The following is a 14,737-nucleotide window of genomic DNA, read 5'->3' as shown; positions in this document are numbered from 1 at the left end:
TTGGAATATTCTGATTTTTAATAAAAGGACATTTTATTTAACCATGTAAAGTGCATTTAATTTATATGCTCTAGAGCTGCTCTCCCAATCAGTTGTTAATGAGAAGCAATTTTTATCCATTATAATATAACACAAGCCAGCCTTCTCTTTACAACCTTTGTCTTAGCTCTTGGTCACACCTCCTTCTCATCAGACTAGATTCCTAGTGACTTCAGTAGCCCAGGGAACACTCTCTGCTCCCATTACACCCCCAGACTTTTACCAGCCACTCTAAAGGTGTCTCTTCTCTCTCAGAAGGTGACTTCTCCCTGCCCCACAGGGCACTCAAGCCTTGCAAGTTAGTTGCCCTGAATGGTGCTCCTCTTGAAACAACAAAAATACTAGTTATAACATCAACAAAATTCTAAATGCCTAGTCAATCCGGCACAAAACTGAGGAACAGAGTCCAACTCTGAAGTGACATTAAGAACACTGAGAGGTAAGTGACAAAACCAGTTTGGGTGTCAGTGGTTTCTGACAATCCCATGGCCAGGCTGGGTGGAAGGAGGCAGGGGGTAGAATCTAAAGCCTGAGTACAGCTTGGCCCCAGCACACCAAGCCCTCAGAGTAAAGGCGAATGAAAAATATCGTCTCTCCTTAGAAGAAGATGACAAAGAATCGTGTCTGTCTGGAACTCGATGCCTCCTCTGAGAATTAGAACCAGTAGCAAGCTTTCACCCGAGTCTCTAGTCCAAATTATCACCCCTTTTGTTGTGTGAAGAAAGTTTGAGCAGAAATTTTAATTTCAAGTAATCTTGGCTTTAATTAAAAAAAAAAAAAGAACTTTAAGAAATTGAAAAGACAAACATTAAAGAAATCCAATGAAAGAATTACACAGCAGATCTGCATCGCTGAAGACGGAATGATAGAATCTGTAGGGGGAAAATAAATTGCTCAGAGAGTGAAAGCAAGAGGGAGGAGAGAGAAAGTCAGAGTGAAAGGACTATGCAACTATCGAAATTCCAGAAAGATTACCTGAGATACTTAAAGAGATGATTGCTAAAGATTTTCCCAAACTGTTGAAGAACATCAAAATTTAGAATCAGGAAGCTCAATTAATCCCTACAAGAAAATGATAAATTCCCTCTTCGAAACATTATAATAAACTGCAGGGGCCTCTGAAGGCAGAGAAAAGATCATAAGCCACAGTTTTTGCTCTCAGTGGTCTCACAGTCTGTAGACAGGTGGAGGACCCAGCCTTCCACAGTTACAGCAGTTACTTCTGGAACGAGAGGCCCTCATGATAATAGTTTCCATAAATACTATTTCGCCCCTTCATCCCACTTTCATTCTCTCTCATGCCCGTTGACAGAAAGGTTGACTCCTGTAGACTTAGGATTTCATTCTGGCTCCAGCAAGTCCTGAGAATCCAGAACCTCAAGGACAGAAGTCTCTCTAAAACAGGTACAGACTGAACATCTCTTGTCTCAGTGCTGCTTCTGGTGCTTTTCCACCTTCTCACATTTTCGATCTTTACTGCTGGTCTATGCCCATCAGATACTCCTGACTATATTTGTATACTTAGCTGATTTCTCAGCACATGACTCATTTTGTTTCTCTTCTGGGCCCAAAGAATCATTTCTATAAGTCATAAATGGGGCAGAAAACTGTACAGGAGAATGACCATAGCCTCCCGTGAACACACACACACACACACACACACACACACACACACACACACACAGAGGCATGCATGTAAATGTTAGATTAGGGGAAACCACCGGAGTAGGACTCCAGTAGAACTGGGAGAGGCCAGAGAGGTACCTGGGAAGTGAGAGCAACTACTACACTCATCAGCTTCCATCTGAGAAACTAGACAAGCTAGAGAAGAATGTCGCTGAAGGAAATGTCCCTCTGCCTGTTTCTTCTGTGTGCTGCACTGTGATGTCATTTGGTCTATGCCAACCTCTACTCTGCCTTCTCTCTGTCATCTGCTGACTTCCTGGTAACTCCCCAATATTCACTGAAGCCTTTAGTGTCTGACTCATGGTTTTCGTCTCTACCTCAATTTCTATTTAAAAATTCAAAAAATGTGAAAATCTTATCCAGTGCCACCTTGGCTTTTTGTCTCCGGTGACCTTCACCTTCACCCAACTTCAGTCATGCACCCCCAGTGCCACACCCTGGGCTTTATCATTACCTAACATTTCTCCATCACATTAACTTGAAAGTCCCACTCTGCACAAATTCTTACTCTTCCAGCTCTTTCACTCTGTTACTTCCATCAAACATTGTTTTACTTTTTAGTGTTCAGTCCTCTCAAAACCATGTCTGTGAACACCCTTTGGTACTCACATCTTTTATAATTCAATAGATTCCCACGACTCTTATATTGCAAGTCCTACAATCCAACTACTTAAATATTTCATGAATCTGCACTCCTCTATCCCATTGTGATATTGTGATTTATAACTACAAATATATATTTGGTCTTTGTCCATTTCTGGCACAAATCTCCTAGATCCCTTGTAACTTCCTAAGTAAGAGCAGAGACATAGGTATCTTTTGTTATGTTAATGAGGTGGCTTTTGAACCCAATCTCAGGATGGGGGCTGGCTGCCAGCGGAGCCAACCATGTGATCAGAGGGTTGGAACTTTCAGTCCCACACCCTGGTCTCCTATGAGGGGAGAGGGGCTGAAGATGGAGTTCAGTCACCGATGACCAATGACTTAATCAAGAGTGACTATGTAATGAAGCCTCCATAAAAACCGAAAAGGATGGGGTTCAATGAGCTTCTGGGTTGACAAACATGTGGAGATTGGGGGGAGTGGTGTGCCTGGACAGGGAATGGAAGCTCCACCCATTTCCCGGTAGCTTGTCTGATGCAACTCTTCCACCTGACTGTTCCTGAGCTATATCCTCTTATAATCAATCTGCAGTTTGGTAAGTAAAATGTTTCTCTGAGTTTTTTGAGCCTCTCAAGCAAATTCATTGAGTCCAAAAAGGAGGTCATTGGAACCTCCAGTTTGTCGTCTGTGTCTCAGAAGCACAAATGACAACCTGCGCTTTCAATTGGCCTCTGAAGTGGGCAGGGAGGGAGGGAACAACAGGCTGGTAGGACTGGACCTTTAACTCGTGGAATCTGATGTTCTCTTTGGATAGTGTCAGAATTGAGTTGAATGGTAGGACACCTAGCTGGTGTCCAGAGAATTGCTTGTTGGTGTTGGGTAACCACACCTCCACACTGGAATTGGTACCAGAGCCTATTTACTATTGTCACCACTCTAGTTTAAGTCATCATTATCTCTCACGTGGATCACTTAGTAGTATCTACTCTGGTCTTCCTGATTCTAGTCCTTCTAAACGTACTCTCCAGCCCAGAGTGATCTTTCCACAGTACAAATCTGACCATGCCATTTCCCCCTTTAAAACACTGTAAGGACTTCTAGTTGCTTCTGAAATAAACTACAAATTTCTAAATGTCACATATTACTTATACATTTTCTATGATCCAGTACCCACTTTCTTCACAAGTGCCCCTCCCCACCTCATTAATCTACTCACTCTAACTCGTTCCATATTTCAGCTAGACTGAGTTGATTTTTGCTTCGCTAAATTGCCATGCCTTCTCCCACCTATAGGCTGTTGCACAGGCTCATTCCCTTTCCTGAAATATTCTCCTGTACTCTATCTTCTTCCTCCACCACTCCCCTAATCCTGATCATTCTTTAAATCTCACCTTAGAGGTCACATCTGTCAGGCACCTTCCCGTGACCTCCCAAGTCTGAATTATAAACGCTTTTGTATGCGCTGTGCTGCCCTATCAAGGCACCTGGCACAGTATCTCATAGTTGTCTAATTGTGGGTATCTCTCATTAGATGGAGAGATGTAAGGACACGGAGAGCATACCCATGGCCTAGCCCAGGCTGAAACACAGCTCCTCCATAAATATTGAGTGAAAGAAAAGCCTAGGGCATATAGTCCAAAATAGAGAAATTAAGTACACATAACCCTAAATCAGGATATTAAATTTAGAAACTAGAGATTTCCTATGAGTTTATATACTTGGAAATATGGAACCTTATCTGCTATCACGGAAGGCTACTGAAAGAAAATCAGTAGTATTTCCAAAATGATTTGTCTTTTTTATATTCCATTAAGTAAGCATTTATAATCCATGAATTCTGTATTTTTTAAAAAAAGTCCATGTTGAGATTTGCACATGTAATCTCCACACTCAGCACATGTACATTAGGGCTATAAATTATTTTCCTGATTTGAAATCAGCATATTTTCTGAAGAATTTCCGTTTACTTTTTTGCCTCAACATGGTGGAAGGTGACATGTAGGGACACAAGAAACTGGATCATACCAAATCCCTTGTGACTTGCCTTCTGCTGTACTGCCGGTCCCATTGGACCCAAGCGTTTCTGACAGGTTCTCCGTCTTCCACACAGCTCTGGCTTTACATAAATACAGTAAGTGCCACCGACTTATCCCCTTAAAACCTCAACACCAAATCCGCTCAGCACATACATGTGTGTTGAAAGAGAGCTCTGATATTCTCCTGCAAGTCTCCTTTTCCTATAAAAATGGGAGTGTCAGATGATGACAGCTCTCTCTCCATCAAATGCCTGTAAAAAGCAGTCAAATTGAGATAAGATAAAAGTTAGCAAGAAGTGTGTAAAAATAAATGAGAAAAAAGCAAGCTGTTAAAACTCTCCAAGGCCTTCATAATTGCTGTCATTTTGATAACATAGTTCTTTCAGACCATTAGGCCATAGCCAGCTTCCTCCAGCTGACAAGTCCGAGAGGCTCCTGCTGCTCTTACAATTGAGTGATGTGTTTGTATGGAGGAGAGAACTGCCTGTGAGAGGACTTGTGCTTTCATAGCCATGTGGAAGTTGGTAAGGTCTCTCTACCTTAGTTGTTTCGGACATGGAAGATCATCACAAAGAATACATTTCTGAATTCCACTCCCAATATTCTGATCTACTAGGTCTATTTATTCATTTTGTTTTTATTTTTTCTTATGCTTTACAAAAGTACAATTTACATACAATGAAATGCACAGATCTCTTTCTTTCCCTCTTTTGGGTTAACTATTAGCATTCCATTTTAAATATTTTTGGCTTTTCTCTACAACTTCATTGATTTTTTTAGTAATTTATATATAATTACCATGTACATCTTCAAGTCACCACAGTCTAGAGTTAATATTTTTCCACTTGACCTAAAATGCTAGAGCCTAACCACAGAATAATGCTATCTACCCCCATCTTTTGTGCTTTTGTTGGCATATATTTCAAATCCACATACATTATAAACCCAACAATACAACCTTATACAATTTTCATTAAAAGGCAGTGGTCTTTTAAAGAAGTTTGAAAAAGATATTCTTTTACATGTATCTAAATATTTACCTTTCCTTCAGCTCTTAAGTTCTTCCAGAAGATGTGAGTTCCCCAGTCATCATTTTTTCTTCAATCTAAAGACAATTCTATGGCATTTATTTTAGTGCAAGTCTGCTGGTGGCAAATAATCAAGTTTTATTTATTTGAAATGTCTTTGTTTTGTTTTAATTTTTTAAAGATATTCTTCCTGGAGGTAGGATTCTTAGCTGAGAGTTTTCTTTCAGCACCTTAAAGAATTTGTTTAAGGTGCTCTGTCATCCACAACTTTTGGTGAGAAGTCAACTATCCTTGAATCACTGTTTCCCTGTATGTAATAACATTCCACTCTATACACACACACTTCTGACTGCATTCAAGATTTCCTCATTATTTTTGGCTATCAGCAGTCTGATTATGATGTGTATTCTTACAGCTTTCTATATATTCATCCTACTAGGGATTCTCTGAGATTTTTAAAACTGACGTTTATGTTACCTTCCTAATTTGGGAAATTTCAGACATTATATTTTTAATCTATATTCTTTCCCATTTTCTTTCTCCTCCTTCCCTGGTATTCTAAGGATATGTACGTTAGACAACTTGACATTATCTCAAACGTTTCTGAATGTCCAGATGTTCCCTGTTTTTAGGATTTCTTCTCCTGTTCTTCAAATTGGATCATTTCCATTAATCTGTCTTCAAGTTCAATTCTTTTTTCCTGCCATCTCCAATCTACTATTAAGCCCATCATGTGACTTTCTTATTTTAGATATTTTAATTTCAGCTCTATAATTTGCAGTATGACTCACTTTATAGTTTGCATTTCTCTGCTGAAATTCTCTCCATGTTCACTGAATAGGACCATCTTTTTCTTTCAGCCCTTGAACATATTTGTAAAGGTGGGTTTAAAGGTGTTTTCTGATAATTCCAGCACCTCATTCATCTCTGGGTCTGTTGGTCTCTTTCTAGTGACTGCTTTGTTTTCCTACTGATCCAGTGTCATAATTTTGTTTTGCATATTTAGTGATGTTTGTTACATTTGGGCATTATGAAGGATACACTGAAGAGACACATGATTCTGTATTACTCTCTGAGTACTGTTGATTTTTAAAAGAAATTCCCAGCAGGCCGTTACATTACTGGCTGCTCATCTTGAACTTGTGAGGCTTGCTTTTACGTACTGCTGAAGCAGGCCTCATTTGAGATTGTTCATATATCAGTGCACGTCCCATAAAGCAAATCCTGGGATTATAGCCTGAAAGCATGGTGTTCCAATGGAAAACCCAAGGCATCTGTCAAGCCATCCTAACTGGCCATGACTCACAGTTTAAATGCCTGCCTTCCCTGCAGTGGGCAGCAGCTAAAAATCTCTCTTGAACCTTTTGAACTTTGAAGCCATTGATTTTCACTGAACTCCTCAGATTCTTCCTTACACTTACACAGTCACTAAGGATTTGAGCAAAGTTTATATTTATATTTATATTGTAGTGCTCCCTCCTCTGTAACCCCTTACTGGGAGTAAACTCTCAGCCACACAGGCAGCCCCAAATTCTGTCCCTTAACAACCCAAACAGAAAAGCACTGCAGCTTCTGCTTGAGTTCTCGCTGCCCTGTTCTGTGCAAATCAGGGTGAAGAACAGAAGCAGTTCCCTTATGTCAGGTGTTAAATTCCTCTTTGGGTCGTTCTCTGATGGCTTCATTAGCTTTGTTTAAGATTTTATCGTTTGTAACTATGTGAAGTAATGGATATTAACTAAACTTACTATGGTAATTATTTCACAATCTATGCATATATCAAATCATGTTGTACAGCTTAAATTTAAACAATGTTCTATGTCAACTGTATCTCAAAAACTGGACAAAAAGATTTATAATTGTTACCTATAGTGAGTGGGAAGAAATGTTGGTCGAGTACAACTTACTTCACTCTGATCAGAACCAGAACACCTGTTCGGGCAGTTGACTGGTTGGTGTTTAAATAAAGCTCCTCCTTTTCATTCATGAAACAAACAGTTATTTGTTGAGCACTTCGTACATGCTGGGCACTCTTCCTGACTCTGACAATACAACCGTGAACAAAACAGATAAATTCCCAGTTTTCACGGAGCTGACATTCTAGAGAAATAGGGAGACAGAAAAATGTATACAGAAAGTAGTGTCATGCAGAGATAAGTTCTATAAAAAATTCAAACAGAATAAAGGGTAGATCTGTCTCTTCTCCGTTCATATGTTTCAGAGCATTATTGAAAAAATAAATGATCAAAATCTTTACAAAAAAGTTAAAAACATAGATAATAAGAAAATCACAGGGTATTTTTTAAAATCAAAATAGTTAAAACCATTCTGTAATCTTGTGCTATAACTTAGGAACATCTTGTTCTAGGAGTATTTACATTATAAAAAGTACAAACTGAAGCAAGCTAATTATTTGAAATATAGTAAAGCCAATCATAAAACTACCTGGTTCCTCTATAATTGCATTTGCAGAGACAATGTGAAGATTCCCAGTTGAACTCGCCTCTTAATTATCTAACATTCTGCAGGACTCACTCCCCGCGTCACCGTTGGTTCGCATGGGCTCCCTGTCTGCCCCATCACTGTAACGACTCAGGCCCGCAAGGTGCCCACCCAGGGTTAACACCGGTAACTCCTCTCGGACTTCCCATGTCCATAGTTCTCCCCCTCACAACTCCATTTAATTAAACACATTTGTAACGAGCACCCCTTATGCATTTCCCCCGTGATAACAGCTGGGGATTAAACATCGAAGGGGACCATCGTGTAGGCTCCACCCTTAAAAGAATCTAGTGGGAGATGCAGAATCGCTATCAGTCACCCCAGTTCAGTTGCATGAACACTACATTGCGAAAGGATTATCACCACAGGCTAGCTAACCCGTCCATCACATCAAATAATTACTCTCCATATTTCTCATCATGCATAACTATTGACGAGCCATCTCTCCACCCCCTTAATGTGTTTATTTTGAAGCTCCGGTTATCTCCCGTGTGACCTTCTCTGCTTTATTTTCAGCCTGTTGAGCCTTTTGCTCTGAGGTGGGTCTCTTGTAGGCAGCATGTATATGGGTCATGCTTTCTTATCCATTCAGCTACCCTATGTCTTTTGGTTGGCGCATTTAACCCTTTTACATTTAAGGTTATTATTGATAGGTACTTATTTATTGGCATTTTTTTCTTTATACCTATGTTTCTCTCTCTGTCTTCTACATCATAAGGCAGTCCCTTTAACATTTCCTGCAGTGCTGGTTTGATGGCCATAAACTCCTTTGGCATTTTGGGGGGCGGGGGTTTAGGGGACGCTCTCTATTTCGCCTTCAATTTTAAATGATCTCCTTGCTGGCTAGAGTACTCTTGGTTTCAGATCCTTGTTTTTCCTTACTTTGAATACGTCATTCCAATCCCAAAGTTCCCTTAAACTACCCTCATTTTCTAAATGGAGGAAGGGTAAAGACCAAATGTATTTGCATTTGAAGTCAGAAAATGAAGATTTCTAAAATCTTGAGCAGAGTGTTCTGCTGACCTTGATGAAAATGCTTTGCATTAATTTTATAACAGGCAAATATCCTGATAAACTTCACAAAAGCTGCTTTAGTCCTTATGAAAGTTCACTACAGAAGACAGGCAGTTAACAGTGCTTCAAAAGATAGTAAATATATTTCGTACCTGCACTTGGAAAAATTATAGTTTAAGGAAGTAGTAATTTGTAGTGGATAACACAATAAATTAATGCCAGAACCAATAAAACATTTGAGTCAAGCTGTCTTTTCTCAGTTACAAGAACATTCCCAGCCTATTGGATATTTCTATTCTAATTCAGAATTTCACACCAGAGTTGTCCAATTTGTTCTTGATAATCATAGTGGGTTATAAATTATTGTTGTTACATGGAAGATATTCATGCATATATGTTAAATGAAAGAACAAAAGACTCTCCTAAATCAACCATATAAACCATTCAGTAAAATTAATGGACTAACAAAACTTCCATGAAGAGCTGAAGCTATGGGATCCAAGGTTCCTAAACTGATCTAAATTCATTCCCTGTTTTAAACTTTTAGACAAATACTGGTTTTCCAGTGGGCACAGGGTTTTTTTAGCCTATTTGTTCTGTCAGGATGGCAGGACAAGTACAAGGACAATTTGGCTCGGATTTAATGCAAGACTGATCTCATAGAACTTTTGATACTTTTACTCAGATTTATTTGAGACCAAAAGCAGTTGCTCTTTAAAAGAGATGGATAGTGTTTACAGAAACAAGCTAGTGTTCTGACATTCTCCCTCATACTCAAGATTCAAATGTTTTGCATCTGCTACAAAGTCAACACTGGAAGCTGCTGAAGTCTAAAGCACATCTTTGCAGTATGTGCAGTAAGTTTCTTATGCAGCCACAAACCCCAAATCCATCCCCTTTTCCAGTGGAAAGCAATTTCAAACGAATATCGACAAACAATTCCTAACTACACAAACCACATCTGCTCACTGAGCGAAATAGAAAATTGTATTGCAGAAAAGATTTTTCTTCAATTATGCATTATATCTAAAACTTTGTGGAATCAAAAAATTTTTCCAACAATAATTATAAATTTATAGTTCAACTATTTTATGACATCTTTAAATGAGAATTTTTTAGTACAATTAAAAATGACAGGTCATAATCGTGTTCTATTTTATTGAAAAGATGTTAAATTAAGTGATTTTATACAAATTCTGCATGGCCAAATATTAATAATATGGTAAGGTTCTTCCATTTTTGTACCAATTCTCCCTGGAGACATTTGACTGTATTTTTAAAGAATACCTCTCCTAGTTGCAAAATGGAAATACCAGAAAATAGTGTGGACTTTTATTAGTTTTTCCCTTATGCCAGGGAGTAGGAACATGCTGTGAAGATTGTCACAATGCTAGGATATGATGAGACTACTTTTCTCCAGCTGCTTAAGAAAACCACTTTTATTCTGCCAGGGTTTCTCATCTAAGCAGAGTAAAGTCAGTAAAGTTACAAAAATATATTTATGCTTTAGTTTGAATATGAGTCGATACATGACCCCCACAGGATTCTGAAAAGTAGAGACAAGTTTGGAAATCTGAAACGGATGGCATTCGGACTGGGTGGGCCTGTAGTTTTTCGCTTGATGTTGAGGGAAGGGCCTGCCTTGTGTGCGGTGCACCCCCAGTTTCCATCAGTGTCCAGGAAGCTGGCTTGTTGGAAAAAATGCACAGACACACATACCGAATGGGGCCAGAGCGCCTGAAGGCTCGGACTGGTGGCTGACCCCGTCGGTGACAGGGGCCCAGCAACCTCCTGGTCTGGTCCTGCCCCCACTTGCAAACGTCGGGGAGCCGCTGCCACCCCCAGCAGCCCGTGAGGGGCGGGCCCTGCAGTTGTGCAGTGCAGCCCTATTATTCTTGTACACGGAAAGCCCAACAGTCCTCTATCTTCAATAAAGTGTCACTTAAGATTTTATACTAACTTTAAATATTCATACCCACATAAACAACTGCCTTTCTTCCGGACTTATTTGCATTGTATGAAGGCCTAAGTGAACCAAACAAGGGAAGCTCTTCCGAGTTGAGGCTCTGAGAGGTGTTCTTTCGGCCAAGAGGGATTTCTGGTAGAGAGCCAGGTGCAGGCAAGTATGAGGTGGATGTTAACTTTTCACAAGCATCGATCTGGTATTTGGAGCGGATCTGGGAAGTCCTGCTATGAATGGCTTCCCTTACAAGGGAAGTAACTGAACTGTGGGTTAAGCTCCTCTGCCATGTTCCTTCGGGTGTGGTCTGGTTCTAAAGATCTGTTTTATCACTATCTGAGGACAACCAAGTGTGTCATAAAGACAGGAATACATGGAAGCCAGGTTTAGGTAAATTTTAGTACTTAATATGTGTTATCTCTATAAGAGCCAAATCTTATTTCCTGAGGCATTTAAATTATGGTATGTGTCACATGCCCTTTTGGTGATCTTAGAGTAGAAAGTAATTTTACACATTCAATATTGGAAATTCAGTGCTTTGCAATAGGTGTCAGTTATGGTCTATGGAACCATAAAATAAGTGTTAAAATATCTCACCAAATATCCTGGCATAAAAAATGCATTTTGATTTGCATTTAGATTTAACTAAAACCACAGGGACTCAGTACTAGTGGTGTATTATACCATCATTCTTTGTTTAAATCTCTATTATATCAAGAAGAGACAGGTACATGGAGTCACACAGGCCATTCCAAAATTAGATCCTACTGAATATTAAGAAGAAACTTTATTGATGACTCTGAAAAACAACTAATAAATGGCTAGAAATGACTTATTAAATACAACCACTCTTGAGTGACAAGAGCACTGGGAAATCCATCCATTTATTTGTATTTTAGTTTTAAGTGACTTAAATGAACTGAAGAGACTTTTACAGACTACATTGCAAAAAACTTTCCCCATAATATTTACATACGACTTTTTCTTTTCCACCATCATTTTAGAGTTTTTAATCAGACAAAATGCTGTTTAATCTTCATTAAAATACCTAGGTTTTGGCCCTGGCCAGGTAGCTCAGTGGGTTAAAGCACTGTCCCGATACACCAAGGTTGCAGGTTCGATCCCTGGTCAGAGTGCATACAAGAAACCACCATTGAATGCACAAATAAGTGGAACAACAAATCGATGTTTCTCTCTCTCCCCCCCCCGCCCACACTTCTTCTTCCCTTCTAAAATCAATTTTAAAAATACACCCCACCTAGGTTTTATTTTTAGATGCAAATTTCTGGGTCCGGGAAATCACTTTAAGGGATAATACCACTTTAGGAGCTAATAAATTCTAGAATTCTCAGATTTTGAGAATAGACTCTCAACTATTTTATTCATTCTAGAAATATCCCTGAGCACCTACGACATGCCAGGAACTTCTAGGTACTGAGCAAACAGCAGTGGACACATTGAACTTCCTGCCTCTAAGGAGCTCATGCAGTGTCGGGGAAGGGAAACAGTGTGAACAAATAAATATGTCAGACGGCTAAATGCAAGGGGGAGAAATGTCAGGGGCGGGAATGAGGCGTAATAGGGCAGACTGGTCTTTTATAAGGTCAGGGGTTGCCTTTCTGATGAGGCCACTTTGGGACAAAGGATGTGAGGCAGTGAGTCAGGGAACCTGCAACAGCTCAACCATCTCAGACTAAAGTAACATCAAGGGAAAGTCTGCCTGGTTTGCTGAAAAAACAAGGAGAGCATTTGGAGAGGAGAGAGAGGAAAAAAGTGACGGTAACAGACACGAGAGGCAGTAAGGAAATGGATCAGTGGGTGGTGAAGGCCGGGGTCTCGCTGTGTGACGTCAGAAAGCCCTGGGAAATGGCAGTGTCTGCGTTTCACTTTAACGGGTCACCTGGCTGCTGCATGCAGGACACACTGCGGGCGACTGGCAGCAGGAAGGTCATTTGAGGAGCCACGGCTCCGGTCCGGGCAAGAGGAGGGGGCAGCAAGGCCAGCAGAGCAGCGGAGGAAGCGGTGGGCAAGTCAGGCTTCAGATGCGTATTAAAGAGTCAGCCACAGTGACTCTCAAATGAGCTGTGGATGAAAGAAAGGGATCGAGGGTGGTAAGATCCGATGTTGGGCATTTAGCGTTTATAAAATGTGATGCAGGTAAAATATTCTCCCAGCAATTCCCAGCTGGGCACTGGAGTGAGCCTTGTTTTACTTGATAAAGCACCTTCCCTGGAGCATGAAGCTGAAGGCTGAGCGCACACCTTCCAAACGGCTGCGGCTCTAAAAGCCACTTTCTACCTGACATGAAACACTGAATACAAGACACTTCTGGGGTTTCATTACCTGCACTAGAAAAGGAGAGGGTCCGAAGAGCTAATTTTCTCAGTGATATTTATACCAGAAGGGAACTTTTACATTTTCTCCTGTTGTAATTCATAAGGCTTCTAAGAATTCTTGCATACACAGAGATACTTGAAATGCTTTAATCATTAATAAAACCCAAAGAAAAAAGTACCTCAAATAAGAGCCAAAGGTGGGCAGCCCACTGGAAATTCCCCTGCTCCACTTCTTCCATTTCACATCTTACCTCCCACCGTTTCAGATCAAGTTTCTGCATTTTTAAATGACTATTGTTCACAAAAATCATTGTTTAGTGGGTTAATGTAAAAATTCACCTTGTTACTCCTAATACTGAGATAACTAAAAGGTTTGCATCCTCTACAACATATGACTTTTGTTATTTAATAACAGCAATGGAAACTTGCAGTTTCATGCATACTAAGTTTTTTTCAAAACCTGTAGCATCCCATAGGTTAGGAATGTTGAATTGTTTTAACACTTTTCTTATTTAGCTCCTGTCTTCTTGCCCTATTTCTAAAGGCTGGTCTTATCTGTGGCTTTTATTGTAAACCACATCAAATAAATCCTTTTTGGAGAGACACTGTATGAATAGTAAATGAATGCAAATGTATAAGCAGACTTTTAAATACCAATTTTGTACTCTGTATTATCTGTATTATCTTAATCTCCATTTAAGCTCTGATCATAGCACAGAAATATTTGTCAATTATTCCACAATTTAAGAACAAGTGTATCGTTCTAGAACGTTATCTAATGGGGACTAAGCACATAGAATTTCCTATCCACTAAAATAAAACCACAACGGCGCCCATCTAATGCAAGCTCTGTTTTCATCTGACTCCACAAGTTGATAACTCTGATTTTTAAAAAATGCGTTACCTTTCCTATTAACTGTTACAAAGCTTGGGGCAGAAAGTCACTTAAGAGGTCGTTAAACTAGGCAAGAGATTTTAAATTCTAGAAAGACTTTGCCCCCCACTGGAGGGCAAAAATCTGTTGAGGACTAGTTGTGAGCAATGACAAACTGGCTCTTGCCGGGGAGTCCATGTTTCAAAGGGAAAAACCATTCTAAAGGTATAGAAAAAAAGGAGGTAGTACTTGAGAAGGCACTTGTTTAGAAATGACAAAAATATTAGATGGAATATTTTATGAGTAGGTGATAAATAGGTTTTCAATTAACACATACTCCAAATCTTCAAAATACTGTGAACAAACAGATGAAATAAAAAAACCTTTTCACCTAAGTTAAAAATGTCTTTCTTTGGCAGCTGTGGACTAGGTTGTCAAGTAAATTACAGTACAGCGCCCTGCAAGGTAACTCAAAGCAGAGGATAAAAGTAAGCGCCGTCCCCCACCCCTCCACCACACACACCACCAAAGTGACTTTGTGGCCTAGATTTCAATGGGAAAAAGAGAGACATCAAGATGTTGCTATTGTCTAAAAGTCGCAGAGGAGTTTCTGCAGGACCCGTGCTTCACCACCGGCGCATCTGAGGGAGGCCCCCGCGTAC

Source organism: Miniopterus natalensis, chromosome 10 (genome assembly GCF_054644295.1).
Source record: "Miniopterus natalensis isolate mMinNat1 chromosome 10, mMinNat1.hap1, whole genome shotgun sequence".
In the NCBI taxonomy this organism is placed as follows: Eukaryota; Metazoa; Chordata; class Mammalia; order Chiroptera; family Miniopteridae; genus Miniopterus; species Miniopterus natalensis.
The sequence above is the reverse complement of the archived record's forward strand: the minus strand, read 5'-3'. Positions refer to the sequence as shown.